Source organism: Sus scrofa, chromosome 6 (genome assembly GCF_000003025.6).
Source record: "Sus scrofa isolate TJ Tabasco breed Duroc chromosome 6, Sscrofa11.1, whole genome shotgun sequence".
Taxonomy (NCBI): Eukaryota; Metazoa; Chordata; class Mammalia; order Artiodactyla; family Suidae; genus Sus; species Sus scrofa.
Window position 1 is genome coordinate 82414776 of NC_010448.4, and position 18170 is coordinate 82432945.

Below are 18170 nucleotides of genomic sequence, written 5' to 3' on the forward strand. Positions count from 1 at the left end.
AGTGCCTCAAAATTATTATTATTATTATTTTGTCTTTTTGCCTTTTCTAGGGCTGCTCCTGAAGCATATGGAGGTTCCCAGGCTAGGGGTCAAATCAGAGCTGTAGCCCTGGCCTACCACAGCCACAGCAACGCCGGATCCTTTAACCCACTGAGCAAGGCCAGGGATCGAACCCGCAACCTCATGGTTCCTAGTCGGATTCGTTAACCACTGCGCCACGATGGGAACTCTTCAAAATTATTTTTACTTTAGATTGAAATGAACAGATTTGCTTTTTTTATTTCTTTGCAAAATAAAAAGAGTTGAAGGGAGAGTCCACAACTGTGTTCTGGCCCCAAGTATGTGGTTTGACAGCTGCTGGGATGAAGAGTTGCAGTCATGATCCCGAGGACTCAGCAGGGACCCCTGTGCTAGGTTATAGTACTGGCTCACTGTTGCTGGTAAAGGTTCTTTCTATCCTTCGTAATATTTGAGATTTGAGATCCCAAACTCAGAGCCAGAGGATGATTATTGACTTGCGGTATCATTTGTAGTCTTTATGTAGGCACTGAAAGAGTCTATTTCAGAGTTGAAGAGCATTAGGATTAATATTTCAAGTAGGCAGTTGAGGTGTCATTTGGAAGACTGTTATCTTTGTGTTATGTTGTTTTGTAGTGTAGTGTTTAAAAGCATAGGCTCTGGAGCCATGTAGACTGTTTTTTGTTTTTTGGCCACAGTGTGTATGTGGTATCACAGCTCCAAAGCAGGAATTGAACCTGGGCCGAAGCTGTAAAAGCACCGAATCTAACCGCTAGACCACCAGGAAACTCCCCATGTAGCCTGTTTTAACCCTAGTTCTACCTTTCTACCTTAGTATCTCCACTGCAGTAATAGTATCAGCCTTTTCGGGTTCTTGTGAAGATTTTTAAAAGAGTTAATATAAGAAAAGCACTTAGTGTCTGATGCAATAATCTTAATTGCTTATTATTCCATGAGCCTTTGGGGAGTCTGAGTTAAGACTGCATTGACCCATGGTTAGTTTATATGTTCCATATATATAATTTCAACCTTTAGGATGTTACTAAGAGAAGCATTGCCAGGCTGCCATTTCAAATAGGTGGGGAAACTTTCCATTCTTTATCAGAAGGGCAGGTTTATTACCAAAAAAGTCCAAATTAGACCTGAATTTATTCCTGAATTAACTTCAGTGACTCATGATCTTGTTGACACTTATTAGGTAACTAAAGGACAGTCAGATTGGACTCTGCCATCTTAGAACATCTGCCTCAGCAGCTCTTTCTGGACTTGTAGCTAAAGCTGCAAGAGTTATTAATCAGAGAGTCCGTTATTCATAAGGGTGCTTTTCTTGTTTTTTCTTTTTCTTTTTCCTCTTCTTTTCCTCCTTCCCTCCATCTCTTTTTCTTCTTCCTTCCTTCCTTTCTTTTTCTTTCTTTTCTTTCTTCTCTCTCTCCCTCCCTCCGGCTTTCTTTTCTTTCAGACCACAAAAGCAGTAAAAGGGGATGATCTGCAACACATAGGGTCTAGTGGTTCTTCAGAAGTACTTTTGAATTATGGATCTTGGCATATATATGTATTTCACTTAGTTCCCTTTGCTACTATATGTCACTTGATTTTTATGGTAAACTTTGGCATGGTTGTAATTAATAGATGTTGGGAGGATCATAAAGTGACTTTAAACTCCTTCATTTTATAGTGTTATAAGAGTCTCAGAACTACTTATTCATATGCAAAATAGAGTACACTGATAAATGAAAATGAATGGTAAGTTTTTGTCAGAATAATAGTCGTAAGGTAATAGGTAGCATTGAGTGCTTACTATGGTTCAGGCACAGTGTGCCAAGCCCTTTACATATGTGAGGTAATTTAATTCTCATATAAACTCTGAAATAGGTATTATCAATACTGTTTTACACATGCGTTTAGGTCATTTCTTGTAGGTAAGTAGTAATACTGGGATTTGTACCAAAGTCTTCAGAGACTCTTAACCACCAAGAGTGGTTTGTTTTGTTTTTGTTTTGTTTATATTCTTTTTCTCTACTTGAAACTTAAATTTTTACTAGCAGAATTTGTTTTCACTCTTTGCTGTTTTCAGTCACAGTAAAAAAGAGAAAAGAAAACATTCAGAGAATGTTTAAGGATTTTTCTAAAACACTAACAACCAGTGATCCTAGCTGGTTGTTATATGAATTTGGTGCTTCCAGCTCTCTTGGTAAATGTGAAAGGAAACTAAATTTTCCATTACCTCACCTCTTTGCATTTTGGGGGGCCTGGTTAATTAGTATTTTTAAAAGTACTTTGAGGGTTTATTTATAAACTTGCTAAGGAACTTGAACATCACATATTTAGGGTTGTTTTCCACTTTAGAAGTGTCAGAGCAGTCCCAAGTTTAACAAAAATCACATACTAAATTGTTAATGTTTTTCTCTGTTCCTTTTTTTTTTTTAAACCTCTCCCTTCAGAGGAGTCTACACTAATCTTTGCATTGTTGATAGAAAAAAAAAAAAAAAAAGGCAAGGAAGTTTCTTTTTGTGGAGAGAGGAAATGGCTGTTAGTTCAGGACTTTATCCATATTAGGTATAAACTAAATATAGCTGTGTAATCCAGGAGTGAAGTCACATCTATAAAGTTTCTTAAGCAGAGCTAATGAGATCAACCAGTGCTTTTGGATCTGGGGTCTTCTTTCTTTTTTTAACTTATGGCTCACTTAAAAAGTTACTAAACTGATTAGGCCCATGGTCTGCCTTCTATTGTCCCTTAAAAATGGTCTTAATAAGGAATCTTTTTTTTAAACAAACACAAATTAAAAAAAAATTCGCCTTTGTGTAAAAAGAATAGTTTCTTATTTCTCTTTTTGAGGGGAGGTAATAAACATGTTAGTTTCCTTAGTTTCTTGACCCCATTGTTATTTTCCTATTACTGTTTTTTTTTTTTTTAAGTTAATTTTACCCTGAAGTATTTTTCACACATGTCTTTACTGTGAGGCTAGACTCTTATTGTCTTATGTAAGAAATATGTTTTAGTTAGCATTTTCTTGGTTTATTTGATATTTAACCATTATGTCAAATCTCAGTGTGGACAAATGGTAATAGGAGTCCTCTGATTGGTTGGTTATTGTAGATATTTTAGGAGAACAGAATGAAGGAATAAATCTCCTGTTTCTGGCCAAAGCAGAGGTTGTTCTCAAATGAGGATTTAAAAAAAAAACAAAACCCAAGGAGTTCTTACTCACAATAAACATTTTCAGCTCTTGTGCTCCTTCTCAGAGCTCTTTGCAAGCATGCCAGAACATGTAGACACTTAGCAATGTACTATGCTGCTGAAGAGAAGAATGATACACCTTTATGGCATATCTTTATTAGAAATATTTTAAAATACAACTAACTCTGTAAAAAAATTTATCTTTTTTCAAAATGATTTTTACTTTTTTCCATTATAGCTGGTTTACAGTGTTCTGTCAGTTTTTTACTGTACAGCAGAGTGACCCAGTCACACATATTCTTCTTTCTCACATTATCATGCTTCACCATAGGTGCCTAGATGTAGTTCCCAGTGCTAAAGAGCAGGATTTTAAAATTTATCTTAACATATTTCAGGGTTTTGGTTCATGAAACAAGTGCCCTCCAAAGTTCAGTTCAATATCTTCTGAATCCTTTAACTTTATTGCTCCCTCAGCAGAGCTAATCCTTCCTACTATCTGGGTAGAGCACTCTGCATATTCTGCTACTCTTCTGAACCATTTCTCATCATATCTTTGTTCCAGGCTAGAATGTGAATTCCAAGAGATTAAGGATCAGGGACTATTTTCTTCATCTTTTATATCTCACTTGTAACTCATTAATTCAGTAACTATTAATGTTTTGGGGCAAATTGGTATGTATAGTCTGGGGATAGAAGCATGTAAGAGGGTCAAGTCCATTTCTGGTGTTGTATTCTGTATTACCTCACAGCAAAAAACCAGAAATAAAAAATAGCATTCAATTATTGAACTGGAGACTTGTAATTTGGGTTTTATGACTAAGCTGCTCACTAGATAGATAGTCATTGATCTAAACTTAATAATAGATTGGCTTGGAGGTCTAGAATCTTCAAATTATATAACTGGAAGATCGGGTTTAAGTTGTTCTCATCTGTAAAGCAGGCGTGTTTCTTAGAAGTGATGTCCACGCTAGTTGCAATTCATGTTGTGCACTCACAGTAGCCTTAGTCTTGGGTGTTTAGGCCCATACAGAAAGTTGAGACCTGAGATTTCAAAGCTGGATAAATAAATTTTCATAATTAAGAATTCCTGGCATTCCCATTGTGGCACAGTGGTTAACAAATCCGACTAGGAACCATGAAGTTGCGTGTTTGATCCCTGGCCTTGCTCAGTGGGTTAAGGATCCGGCGTTGCTATGAGCTGTGGTATAGGTCACAGACGCGGCTCGGATCCCACGTTGCTGTGGCTGTGGTGTAGGCCGGCGGCTACAGCTCTGATTAGACCCCTAGCCTGGGAAACTCCATATGCCGCGGGAGTGGCCCTAGAAATGGCAAAAAGAAAAAAAAAAAGAATTCCTGCTGTGGCATGGTAGGTTAAGCATCTGGTGTTGTCATTGCTGAGGCGTGGGTTTGATCCCTGACCTGGGAACTTCCATAGGCTGTGAATGTGGCCAAATTTTTTTTTTCTATAATTAGAAGCAGTTTATTAGAAAACAAATATAAATAGAGCCAATAAAGTTCTCAGTGATAATGAGGGCAGTTTGCTGGAGAAATGAAAAATATTTCAAGAGTAAATTCTTTGACTGGAAAGAATATGTTGTATTTTCCAGATGAACTACCCGAAAGATAAAGGGGAGATTTCGTTGTGTCTAAAATAAAACAGGGAGTTTCCATTGTGGCTTAGTGGAAACGAATCTGACTAGCAATCATGAGGACTCAGGTTCGATCCCTGGCCTTGCTCAGTGTGTTAAGTAGCCTAAGTAGCCGGCATCTCTATGAGCTGTGGTATAGGTCACAGATGCAGCTCAGATCTGGCATTGCTGTGGCTCTGGTGTAGGCTGGCAGCTACAGCTCTGATTTGACCCCTAGACTGGGAACCTCTATGTAACGCAAGTACGGCCCCAAAAAGACAAAAAAAAAAAAAAAAAAAAAAAAAATCAAGAAATATTGGGCTTTTCTAGAATGTTCTCTAGCCTCCACAGGAGCGATTGAATATATTTCGTGTGTGTGTGTGTGTAAAATGAAAGTTGAATAAAAATTATATGTTTAAAAAATAAAATAAAACAGATACAGAACTGTTCTAAGTTATAATTGTATTGAAGGTAACTGTGCATCAAAATGGTAAGTAAATGATTTCAATAATAAACTTTCGGAGTTCCCCTAGTGGCTCAGGAGAAACAAATCCGATGAGGAACCATGAGGTTGCAGGTTCGATCCCTGGCCTCACTCGGTGGGTTAAGGATCCGGCGTTGCTGTGAGCTGTGGTGTAGGTTGCAGACATGGCTCGAATCTGGCATTGCTGTGGCTCTGGTATAGGCCGGCAGCAGCAGCTCTAATTAGACCCTTAGCTTGGGAACCTCCATATGCTGGGGTTGTGGCCCTCAAAAGACAAAAACAATACAAACAAAAAAACCTTGCTATTTTGTACTATTCAGATATTTGAAATTTATATTTGGCCAGATAAGAATTCTGAATGTTAATTTTTCACAGCTGCAATAGTTGTTGAGTATATAATTTTAAAAGAAACTTATTTTATAATATATTTTAATGAAAAATTTTAAGAGATAATTCAAAATAAAATACCAGAAAAATATTCATTCATTCATATTTGTTCTGTGTTAATATTTGATATTAAAATATTCTGTAGCATTTTTATGACTAGTGTTTTACATTGTTTGTTGTCATTATTAATCCTCTGTTCTTAGTCATTTAGAAGTCCAAAATTTAGCAATTAAACAATACTACAGTGTAGTGATGCATGAAAAGTTGCTCAACATCACTAATTTTAGAGAAATGCAAATCAAAACCACAAGGAGGTATCAATCACCTCATGCTGGTCATAATGGTGATCATCAAAAAGTCTGCTAATAATAACTCTGGAGGGGGTGTAGAGAAAAAGGGACCCTCCTACACTGTTGGCGGGAGTGTAAATTGGTGGCAGCCACTGTGGAAAACAGTATGGAGGGTCCTTAAAAAATTGAAATTAGAGCTACCATATGATCCAGCAATCCCATTCCTGGGCATATATCTGAAAAAGATGAAAACTAATTCGCAAAGACATGCACCCCAATGTTCATATCAGCACTGTTTATAATAGCCAAGACATGGAAACAAACCAAGTGCCCATCAACAGACAATTGGTTTACGAAGATAGGATGGATATATACATACAGTGGACTGTTATTACTCAGCCACAAAGAATGAAGTTTTGCCATTTGCAGCAACATGAATGGACCTAGAGATTATCATACTAAGTGAAGTAAGTTAGGCAGAGAAAGTCAAATACTATATCACTTTATGAGGAATCTAAAAAATAGTACAAATGAATATATATATGAAACAGAAACAGATTCCCAGAATAGAAGACAAATTTATAGTTACCAAAGGTGAAAAAGAGAAAAGTATAAATTAGGAGTGTGAGATTAGCAGTTACAAACTACTGTACTTAAAATAGATAAGAAGGATTTACTTTATATCACAGGGAACTATATTCAGTATCTTGTAGTAACCTGTAATGTAAAATAATCTGAACAGAGATATGTAACTGAGTCACCTTGTTGTATACCTGAAACCAACACGATATTGTAAATCAGTTATACTTCAGTTAAAAAATACTGCAAAAAATAAATAGCTTAAGATAAAACCCCCAGTGCTGTAATGTATATCTTTATAGCCAGTTTTCTGTGCATAACCATATCACGTAATTGTTTCGAAAGTCCCTCACATATTTCATTTATGTTCTGAATTCTTCATTTTGCTTTTGTTTACCTAAAATGTAATCTCTTAAAAAAAAAAAAAAACTTTCTAGAGAATTTAGATTCTTTCCAAAGGGAGAAAGTTTTGACTCTACTCCCAAACTCTTGATGGAATTTCTAGTTAAAATAGCTTGGTCTGGGAACTTGATAAAAATAGCTTTCACCCACTAAAGTTAGGTAGTTGCCATAAGCATAGATTCAGGAGGTCGGGAGGAAGAGTATTGTTTTTGAACACTTAATTGTTTCCTTTCTCTCCTAGGACTCTTTCTGAATTTAGTTTATACCTCAGCCTGTATATTTTTAAATTGCCCTTTGGGGAAGTGGGCTGCTGAATTTTTGACTTGCATAAGAATTTCACTCATCCCTCTAACATATTTGTCTTCAGCTGATAAGCAAGGGAACACTCTGGCAGTTAGTGAATTTATCTTTGGTTAGAAGGTGTTAAAAAAAGAATGAGGCTTAGTGTGAAAAAGTTTGAGATACTTTTTTTTTTTTTTTTGACCATTTTGGCAACACATAGAAGTTCCTGGGCAAGGGGATCGAACCCATGCCACAGCAGCGACCCAAGCTGCTACAGTGACAGTGCTGGAACCTTAGCTTGCTGAGCCACAAGAAAACTCCCTGAGAAACACTTTTCTGTATGTGACCAAAAGTGAGAATAACTGGAGTTCCTGCTGTGGCACAATAGGATTGGCAGTGTCTTGGGAGTGCTGGGATGTAAGTTCTATCTTCCACCCAGCACGATGGGTTGAGGATCCCACATTGCAGCAGCAGCTGTGCGTGGTTTAGGTCACAGCTGTGGATCTGATTCCTGGCCTGGGAACTCCATATGCCAAAAAAAAAAAGCGAAAAAGAAAAGCAAAAACTTAATTTTAAAGGGCACCTGTGTGTTGTTGTTTTTTGTCTTTTTGTCCTTTTAGGGCTGCACCTTCGGCGTATGGAGGTTCCCAGGCTAGGAGTTGAATGGGAGCTGTAGCCACCGGCCTACATCAGAGCCACAGCAATGCAGGATCCGAGCAGCGTTTGTGTCCTACACCACAGTTCACGGCACCGCTGGATCTTTAACCCACTGAGGCTAGGGATCTAACCCGTGTCCTCATGGATACTAGTTGGGTTTGTTAACCACTGAGCCACGACGGGAACTCCTTTTTTAAAAATAATATAATCATGCATCAATATTAATAAATATTAGTGTTCTCTGTTCTTAAAAATAACTCATCTAAATGTTAAACATTCAAATTATACAGTTTTATCTGAGAATGTCTTTTTTTTTTAAGGGCTGCTCCCAAGGCATGTGGAAGTTCCCAGGCTAGGTGTCTAATCAGAACTACAACTGCTGGCCTACACTGCAGCTGCAGCAATGCAGGATCCAAGCCTCATTTGCGACCTACACCACAGTTCACAGCAACACCATATCCTTAACCCACTGAGTGAGGCCAGGGCTTGAACCTTCATCCTCATGGATGCTAGTCAGATTTGTTTTTGCTGAGCCACAACAGGAATTCCTGAAAATGTCTTGATTTCACTTTTAAAGATATTTTTGCTCGATATAAGATTTTGATGTGATTTTTATTGTTTTTGCTATTGCTTTTATTTCAGTAATTTAAAAGTGTTGTTCCATGTTTGCTGGCCTCCATTATTTCTGAGAATTCAACTGTCATTTAAATCATCATGCCTTTGTATGCTGTGTGTTGTTTTAGGATTTTCTTTTTCCTTGCTTTTGATATACCCAGGTGTGACTTTCTTTGTATTACTCCTACTTGATGTTAATGAAACTTAATGAATCTGTAAATTTGTCTTAATTTGGGAAAAGTTCAGCTGTTATTTCTTGAAAATCTGTCATTCTCTCCTTCTGAGACTCTAAATATAATAGATCTTTTAATATTCTTACAGGTCTTGGAGGCTCTGTTGATTTTTTTTTTTTCACTTTTTTTTCCTACCAATTGTAATTTCTTGTGTTTGTCTTCACATTCATAGACTCTTTATTCCACTGTTAAGCCCATTTTGTGGTTTAAAGAAATTTCAGATATTGCATTGTTTAGTTCTGGAATTTACTTTTTGTACTTCTTGTGTCTCTTTCTCTACTGAGGTTTCCTATCTTTATCATGAGCATATTTTCCTTAGTATCCTTGAACATGTTATAATAACTACTTTAAAAATCCTTGCCTACAAATTGCAGCATCTGGGTCAGTTTAGTGTCTCCTTGATTGCTTTTCTCGAGAATGGGTCATGTTTTTCTCTTTTGTTTTGTTTTGTTTTTGGCTGCCTGAGTGGAATATAGAGTTCCTGGGCCAGGGATCAGATCTGAGCCACAGTTGTGGCCTGTGCCACATCTGCAGCAATGCCGGATCCCTTAATTCACTGTGCCGGGTTGGGGCTCGAATCTTGCGTCCTAGCACTGCCGAGATGCCGCTGATCCTGTTGTGCCACAGCAGGAACTCCACGTTTTCCTGTATTTCATTTTATTTTGTTTTTCTTTTGAGTTTTTATATTGGAGTTTATTCTGCATTTAACTTTTTTTTTTTTTTTTTTTTTTTTTTTTTTTTTTTTTTGGTCTTTTTGCCTTTTTCTAGGGCCACTCCTGTGGCATCTGGAGGTTCCCAGTTTAGGGGTCTGATCGGAGCTACAACTGCTGGCCTACACCAGGGCCACAGCAATGCTGGATCCAAGCTGTGTCTGTGATTTACACCACAGCTCCTGGCAATGCCAGATCTTTAACCCGCTGAACAAGGCCAGGGATCGAACTTGCAACCTCGTGGTTCCTAGGCGGATTTGTTAACCACTGAGCCACGACGGGAACTTCCTTCATTTAACTTTTAAAACACTACTGTAGCTGAATATTAAATCAAAACAATAGCAAGTAGTGAGCATATTATGATTATAATCCTTTACTCAATCACTATTGCTGCAAATAAAATGCCAGCAGTGAGTGTTATTCACTGGCCCCCTTAAGAGGTCTGACACTGAACATCACCCGAAGATGATGTTCATTATCCTCTTAGGCTTCTCTGTTGTGATGGCCGTCTTTCCTGATTTGGCTCAAAGTCCACTAGTTCTACCTTGTCCATTTCATCAGTCTCTTCTACTTCCTTCCTCTCAGGTAGGAGTATTTCCAGCAAAGAGTTTATCAGGGGAGAGAAAGCCATTCTCAGGAAAGTTCACCTTAAATTCAGTGGTGAGGCGGCCCGTGATAAATTGGCATGCCTTCATTTAGCACACACTTGGTATCTGCATGCTTGACAGTCTGACCTGGATGAGGAGTGATGACCGTGGTTAGGTTGTCAAGAGTAGATACTGGCTTTTGGAAGCCACACAGTGCCTCAAACAGCTGTATACACAGGAAAAGGTCTTCTCCTTGTTGAGTGAAAACAACATGGTCCTTCTAATCTAAAATGATGATAGTATGTCCTGGCTCCAGTCCTGGTTCTTGGTCTCCCTCACCATGGGATGTTATCTTCTGACCATCTTTCATACCTTTTGTCAGTTTGAACTTCTGGAATTTTATTCTCTCCTGAATGATCTTCCTTCCATTGTAGGAAGGGACTATCTGTCTCCCCATGGTCCTGGCACTCCATGCATGCAGATTGAATTTTCTGAACTATTCCAGGTCCTACTTGCTGAAATCTTATTTGCATTCCAGTAATTCTTTTTTTTTTTTTTTTTTTTCTTTTTAAGGCCACACTCGGGGCCTATGGAGGTTCTCAGGCTAGGGGTCATATCGGAGCTGTAGTTGCTGGCCTACATCACAGCCACAGCAATGCCAGATCTAAGCCGTGTCTGTGGCCTATACCACAGCTCACAGCAAACAGGATCCTTAACCCAGTGAGTGAGTCCAGGGATTGAACCTGCATCCTCATGGATACTAGTCAGATTCGTTAACCACTGAGCCACAACAGGAACTCCAATTCCAGTAATTCTTATTTGCATTTGGCAATTAGGGCCACACCTACAGCATATGGAAGTTCCCAGGCTAGGGGTTGGATCAGAGCCCCAGCTGCCGGCCTACACACACTACAGCCAAGGCAGTGCCAGATCCAAACGCATCTGTGACCTACACTACAGCTCATGGCTGAATCCTCAACCCACTGAACGAGGCCAGGGATCAAACCCTAATCCTCGTGGATACTAGTTGGGTTCTTAACCCGCTGAGCCACAACAGGAATTCCTTCCTGTTTTTATAGGGAATAATTTGAATTGTATTCTGGATATTGTGAATGATAAATTGTAGAAACTTTTAGATTTTGTTATGCTCTTATGAAATTGAATTTGTTTCTTTTTTTAAAACTTTAGTTGATTTACAGTGTTCTGTTAGCTTCAGGTATACAGCTGCAGCACAGTGATTCAGTTACACACACACATTCTTTTTCAGATTCTGTTCCCTTATAGGTTATTACAAAATAATGACTTCAGTTCCCTGTGCTTGTTAATCCCAACTTCCTAATTCCCCACCCCCCATGCTGTTTGTTGTTGTTGTTGTTTTCTTAGGCAGGTAGTTTATTCAGCTGAACCTCAGTGAAAAATCATCTCTCCTATGGTGGGTGGCAGCTCAAATTTCAGTTCAGTTCTTTTAGCTGGCCTATCCGTGCATGTGTATGTCAGGACTATGAATTGGTCATTGGAATTTTAGCTGCCCTGCACATAGTTGAAAGATTAAAAATGGGGGAAATTTGTTCAGTGTATTTCCCTTCCAGGTGTCAGCTCCCACCATCATCTGTCTGCTTTTGTTCATTCTTCAATGTAGTCAAGTGATTGTTTTTGTCTAGATGTTATCGTTGTTATGGAGTCAGAGGGTTGATCTTATGGAAACTGCTTGGCCACACTAAAAGCTTTAAATTGCTTCAAAAAATTAACTTTTATAATTTAAGAATTATAAAATTATTTTTATAGAATTTAGCTTTAGCTTTGTAGAAAAATTGCAAAAATAGTACAGAGTTCTCAATTTTAAATGAAAATATTTCAAAAATATAGTAATGCTTCCTTGACTTCTTAAAATGCTGAATTTAACTGTCAGTTAATGTCGTATTCTGAGTACAAATTTAGTAATGCAGTTATAGCCTCAGGAACTGTTGAGTGTTGAGGTATGTAAGACTATTTTTGCCTTTCTGCTAAATGGCCTCAGTCGTTATTACGCTTTTTGAATCTCCAGTGTGTGTGCATGCATGAATGCCTGTGTGTTGTTGTGTGTGTGTGTTCTATTTCTTCCTTTGTCAACTTAGCTCTACTGATGCATTTCCTTTAATTTTCTATTGCAATGTGTGGCTTGGTAAGCCAGATAAACAAACTTGTTAAAGTTTGTTTGAAATAAGAGTAAATAATTTCTGAGAGAATGTTGAGTTGATGAGTCAGGTTCATGACCTTTAGTAGATGGTCTTAGTGACATATATTAGTGTTGGTTGTTCAGAGGGTTTTTCTCTCGTCAAGTGCTGTCCATTATGATAGCCACTAGCTATATGAGGCCACTGAGGGCTTGTTTGAATTGAGATGTACTCGAAGTATAAAATATACAGCATATTCAAAGATATAAAGAATCTAACAAATGACTTTTTAAAATTACAGTTGATTTACAGTGTTGTGCCAATTTCTATTAAAGTGATTCAGTCATACATAGATGTATGTGTGTGTGTGTGTGTATACATGTACTTTTTTTTTTAATGGCCACACCCATTGCATATGGAAGTTCTCAAGGCCAGGGATTGAATCTGAGTGGGAGATGTGACCTGTGCTGCAGCTGTGGCAACACTGGAGCCTTTAAGTAACTGTGCTGGACCAGGGATCAAACCTGCATCCTGCCTGCTGCCGCCAATCCCATTTCACCACAGTGGGAGCTCCAGGTAGTAGCTTTTGAGTGACTACTTTCTATTCAGAATTTCTTTGGAATTACTCATATTACTTGAAAAAAATCCTGTTTTTTTGTGTGGGTTTTTATTTTATTTTTTTGCTTTTTAGGGCCACACCTGCAGCATATGGAAATTCCCCAGCTAGGGGTCAAATCAGAGCTACAGCTGCCAGCCTACACCATAGCCACAGCAACATAGGATCTGAACCTCATCTGGGACCTACACCACAGCTCATGGCAACACTGGATCCTTAACCCACTGATCAAGGCCAGGGATCGAACCTGCGTCGTGGGTACTAGTCGGATTCGTTTCTGCTGTACCACAGCAGGAACTCCTATTGTATTTAAATAGTTTAATATTTTGGCAGTGATTAGGGACAAGAATAGGATTATCATGTATAAACATTTGGAACCTTTTCTTTAAAATTTTCTTATATCTAAAAAAACAGAACTGTATGGAGGTGTATAAAATTAATACCCCTATTTCTCCCTTCCCCCAAGTCTGTCCTGAGGTGTAAACAATGATATTTTGGTTTGTAGCCTTCTATACCTGAGGAATATTTTCAAGTTGAGATTACAGGTTTGTGGTTATCTCTTGAAGACATTTTTTTCTTTCTCTCTAGCAAAATATAGGCAGGCACTCCTTCACCTCCATCTTTTTTTATTTTTATTTTTGTCTTTTTAGGGCTGCACCTGCAGCATTTGGAGGTTCCCAGGCTAGGGGTTGAACTGGAGCTATAGCTGCTGGCCTACACCATAGCCACAGCAATGCTGGATGCCTGCCCCACAGCTCATGGCAATGCCAGATCCTTAACCCACTGAGTGAGGCCAGAGATCCAACCCTAGTCCTCATGGATACTAGTTGGGTTCATTAACTGCTGAGCCACGATGGGAACTCCTCTCACCTCCATCTTGAGGCTTTTCTCTACTCAGTCGCTCAAACTGAAAATCTAGGAGCTACTTAATTTCTTTCTTTCTCTGACTTCCCACATCCAAACCATCCACAAGTTTTTTTTTTTTTTTTTTTTTTTTGCTTTTTAGGGCCATACCTGCAGCATATGGAGGTTCCCCAGGCTAGGGGTCGAATCAGAGCTGTAGCTGCCAGCCTACGCCACAGCCACAGCAACACCAGATCTGAGCTGTGTCTGCGACCTACACCACAGCTCACAGCAGTGCTGGATCCTTATCCTATTGAGTGAGGCCAGGGATTGAACCTGTGTCCTCTTGGATCCTAGTCAGATTCGTTTCTGCTGTGCCATAACGGGAACTTCATTCACAAGTCTTCAGGATTGTATCCTCCCCATTTCAATTTAATTTATGCATTTCTTCCCATCTTCATTGCCTCTACCTAATCCAAGCCACGTTCTACTGGGACTACTGCAGTAGGTCTCCCAGCTTCCATTCTTCATCAGTTCTATGCCCCCAGCCTGTTTTCCATATGGTAGCAAATGTTATTTATTGTCTTAAAATTGAAATTGGAGGAGTTCCTATTTGGGCTCAGTGGGTTAAGACCCCACTGAGGATGTGGGTTTGATCCCTGGCCTTGCTCAGTGGGTTAAGGATCTGGTGTTGCTGCAGCTTTTCACAGATGGGGCTTGGATTCAGTGTTGCTGTGGCTATGGTGTAGGCCTGCAGCTACAGCTCCAACTCAACCCCTAGCCCAAGAACTTCCATATGCCACAGGTGCGGCCATAAAAAAAGAAAAAAGATTGAAATTGAATTTTACCTTCATATACCCCAACCCACCAAACCCCTTCAGTGGTATCCCATTACCCCATTTATCTGGCATCTCCTCCCCTGTCAGTGTATGTGCACAGGCACACAAGCTCTGTGAAGTCTGGAATACATTCTCTCTTTGGCACATATGTTGTTACTAACAGTTACCACATGCTTTGCAATATTTTGAAAGATTTTCATGTATTAACTCATTTAACCTCATAATAACTCTATGAAGTAGGTATTATTCCTATTTTCTATATAAGGAAACTGAGTTCCAGGGATGTTAAGTGCCCAATATCATGCAGGTGGTTAAGTAGAAGAACCCATATATCAAAGCAGGCTCTCTGCTTTCAGAGTTCTTGCTATTAATCTTTGTGTTAAATGATTTTTTCTCTACACAGTAAGTACTTGGTAAACATTAATTAAGCAAATGAAAAATCCTTCCCTCTGTAAGAATAAGCTTCTTAATTTGGTCAAGAAAGTCTTTCATGATCTGACCCCTGCCAGGACCACTTTCTCTGGTACTGACAGTAATCTAGTCACAGTGGCTTATTGCAAGATTGGCTTCTCATTCTTTAGGTCTTGGAGATATTTTATGACCATCTTATATAAAGTAGGTGCTCCTTGTCCTCTCTCTTAGTACTTTGCTTCCCTTTAGGCACTTAGTGCAGTTTATAATTTTTAACTTGATATATTTATTATCTGTTTCTTCCTCAAAAATCAAAATTTCATGAGGTCTTATTTGTCTCATTCACAGTTTTGTTTCTCCAGTGCCAACTTTCAGCACTCGGGAGATAGTAGGTCCTCAGTAAATATGTATTGAATGTTGAGTAAATAAATATTTTTAGATTCTAGGCAAGGACCTGTATATATATGGTGGTCTGTGAATGAGGGAAAAGAGCCCATAGCTTGAACTAGTGGCAACTGCTACACAGACTACTGAAATCCTAGAGCAAAGTCTAAATAGCAGCCTATGAAAATAGAATTAATTGTAAACAAACCAGAGCCCTGGTTGTTATATCTCCATTAACTTATATCAAAAGTTTTCTTTTTTCATTCCTTACCACACCTTGGTATTTTCATTCTTCCTGCTAGGCTTAATTGGAGACAAATGGAGATAATTGGCTTGGATTCTTATGATTGTGAATAATAAAAAACTTCACAAATTGTTTTGAACCACTAAGGCAACATATCTAAGGAAACAAGTCTAGTAGGGGGACTGGCTTCCTTGTAATTCTCCTGGCTCTGTCCTCTTTTGGTGTTGGTTGCAGCCTTAGGCTACTGTCAAGTTGGCCACAGCAGCCACAGGTTTCACATTGAAGAGTTTCCTCTTCTGGTGTCTTTGTCTTAAGAGTGAGAAACTTTTCTCAGGTGACTGTCTTGCTGATTAGAACTGGGTCACGTGATTACACTAAGTCACTAGCAAGAGGACTGGAACTATCATGGCTTAGACTCAGTCAGAATTTACCCCTACACTCAGAATAATCATCTTCTGTGTCACTTAGAGGAGGAGGAATGGATTTCTGATCAAAAATACAAATTCTATCAGCAAAACAAGTGGGAGAATGGATCTTGGGCAAACAACTATCAGATTTTGCTATAGTGGCTTTTGTAGTTTGTTAACTCTAGCTCAAGGTGATTTGGAGACCTAATTAAACTTTTTGAGAAAACTTTTTAATCAGACAGGTTTGACCTAATAGTTTTTTTTCTCTACACTGATAACCTTTCCATGTTAACTCAGAAGCTTTCATTGTTAGCAGTAGTAGAAAGCAAATAAATAGTAAGGCATCTGCAAATGAAGTTCTATAGAAAGATTTTTTAAAAAGTATGGCTTCTCAGTGAGTTTATAGTCTAGTTCAAGAGCTACAATGCATACATGGGAATATTTAATAATATAGAGTCATGATTTAAGAAGGCACAAGGCGAGTCATGATTAATTTTTTAAAAATGACATAGAGTTGCTATTCCTTGAGAGTTTGTGAGAGATGAAGAATCTTGGGCCTCACCCCAGATCTGCCAAGTAAGAATCTGCATTTTAACAAGATCCTCTGGTGATACGTGCAAGGTTTGAAAAGCCAGAATAGAAGTTGAGAGGACAGGTAACTGGTTTGGGCTAGAGTGATCTAGAAAGTTCTCTTGGAGGTGAGGTTTGAGCTTGACCTGAGATGCAGCAGGGCATTTCAGATGGAGAGTGATTTTAGTCATGAAAGTGTCCAGATTTATGTTGCCTATTGTACAGGATGAATGGAGGAAATGATGGAACAGTAGTTTGGATCCTCAGGAATATTGGTGGGGAAATCATCCCAGGAGAGGAGGAGAGAGAACTTTTGCAAGACCTCATTTTGAAAGTCTACTGTACATGTTTGAAATTAAAAAATTTAAACTATTAGCTACATTATATAGTTGAATCATTTGATCACTCACTAAAAGAAACAGAAACAGCCTTTGAAACTACTGGAATTAAATTAATTGCTCCCATTTGACAGGTTTAACTGTGGAGAGTTGTAGGAGAGCTATTTGACTGAACCTCGACATTTAGCTAAAACAATTGGCTAAATTGTGCATCTTAGCTATTTCTTCCAGCAGCATTCACGTAACTTTGAATCTTAATGACTTTAATAATAACTATAGATTTTAGTAGGTTATTTTAGATAGGTAGGCATGATAAACTTTGGCTATACTTTGTTTCCCCTTTTTTTAAAATTTAAAAATAAAGCGAAGAGATCTGTCTTTGTATAGTTTTAAATGATTTCTCAGTTCACAGTGATTGGGGCTAAAGCAGGAGAACATCAAGTCTCCCGTTATAAGGTGAATCACCAACTCAGAGAAGCCATGGCAAACCCATAAAATTGAAACTCATAAAATCATGATTTATTGAGAGATGTTTATGACACCTTTGAGAAAATGGTAAACAAGCATTATTTCAGTTGTGATAAAGTTGGGTATATTTTTAGTTTCATTGCGCCCTATACTAAAAATTTCACTTTGTGTGTTCTCAAATTCTTATATTACTCATATTAAACTTCGTAGACTGTGAGTGGTACAAAGGCAGGTACCATATCTTCTCTTGTTCATCATTGGATCTTCACTGTTTAGTGAAGGCCCTCACTTGATGGATGAATGACTAAAAAATAAAAATTTTAATTAAAAATTTTTAATCTGCATAAATGATACAATAAAAGTGATTGAATATAATTAGAAACTGTTTAGAATGGAAAACTAGAGTAAATAACTCGAAAAACTTTATTTGCAAATAACTTCACAAGTATAGACACTTATAAGAATAAGAACAATACAAAGATACCCCTTACCCCAGGTTTGTCTGTTAACATTTTACCCCCTTTACTTTGTTATTTGCTCTTCCTCTGTAAGTTGCATACATTATAGCCCTTTACCACTAAATACTTAAGTGTGCATCCCCTAAGAGTAAGGATATGTCATGTATAACATTATGGTTATCCTCTTCTGTAAGTCATTCTCTACCACATCCCTCAACTTCAGCTTTCCAGAATAGAAAACTGAGACCCAAATAGGTAAGTGACTTAGCCATGGTTATATAGCCTCTCAGTAGAAACTCCAGCCTATTTCGCAAGTCAGGCATTGGTTCTCATCCTTAAATCACAGCAGAGTCTTTTTTTTTTTTTTTTTTTTTTTTCCTTCTGACA

At 38.2% G+C, this 18170-nt stretch overlaps 1 protein-coding gene and 1 pseudogene across 1 annotated transcript in view; one reads left to right on the forward strand and one right to left on the reverse strand.

Annotated features, from left to right (window-relative positions):
* Window positions 1-18170, forward strand: part of CLIC4 (chloride intracellular channel 4) — an 81998-nt gene that overhangs the window by 13735 nt on the left and 50093 nt on the right. The window lies entirely within an intron of this gene.
* Window positions 9899-10665, reverse strand: LOC102162829 (annotated as a pseudogene).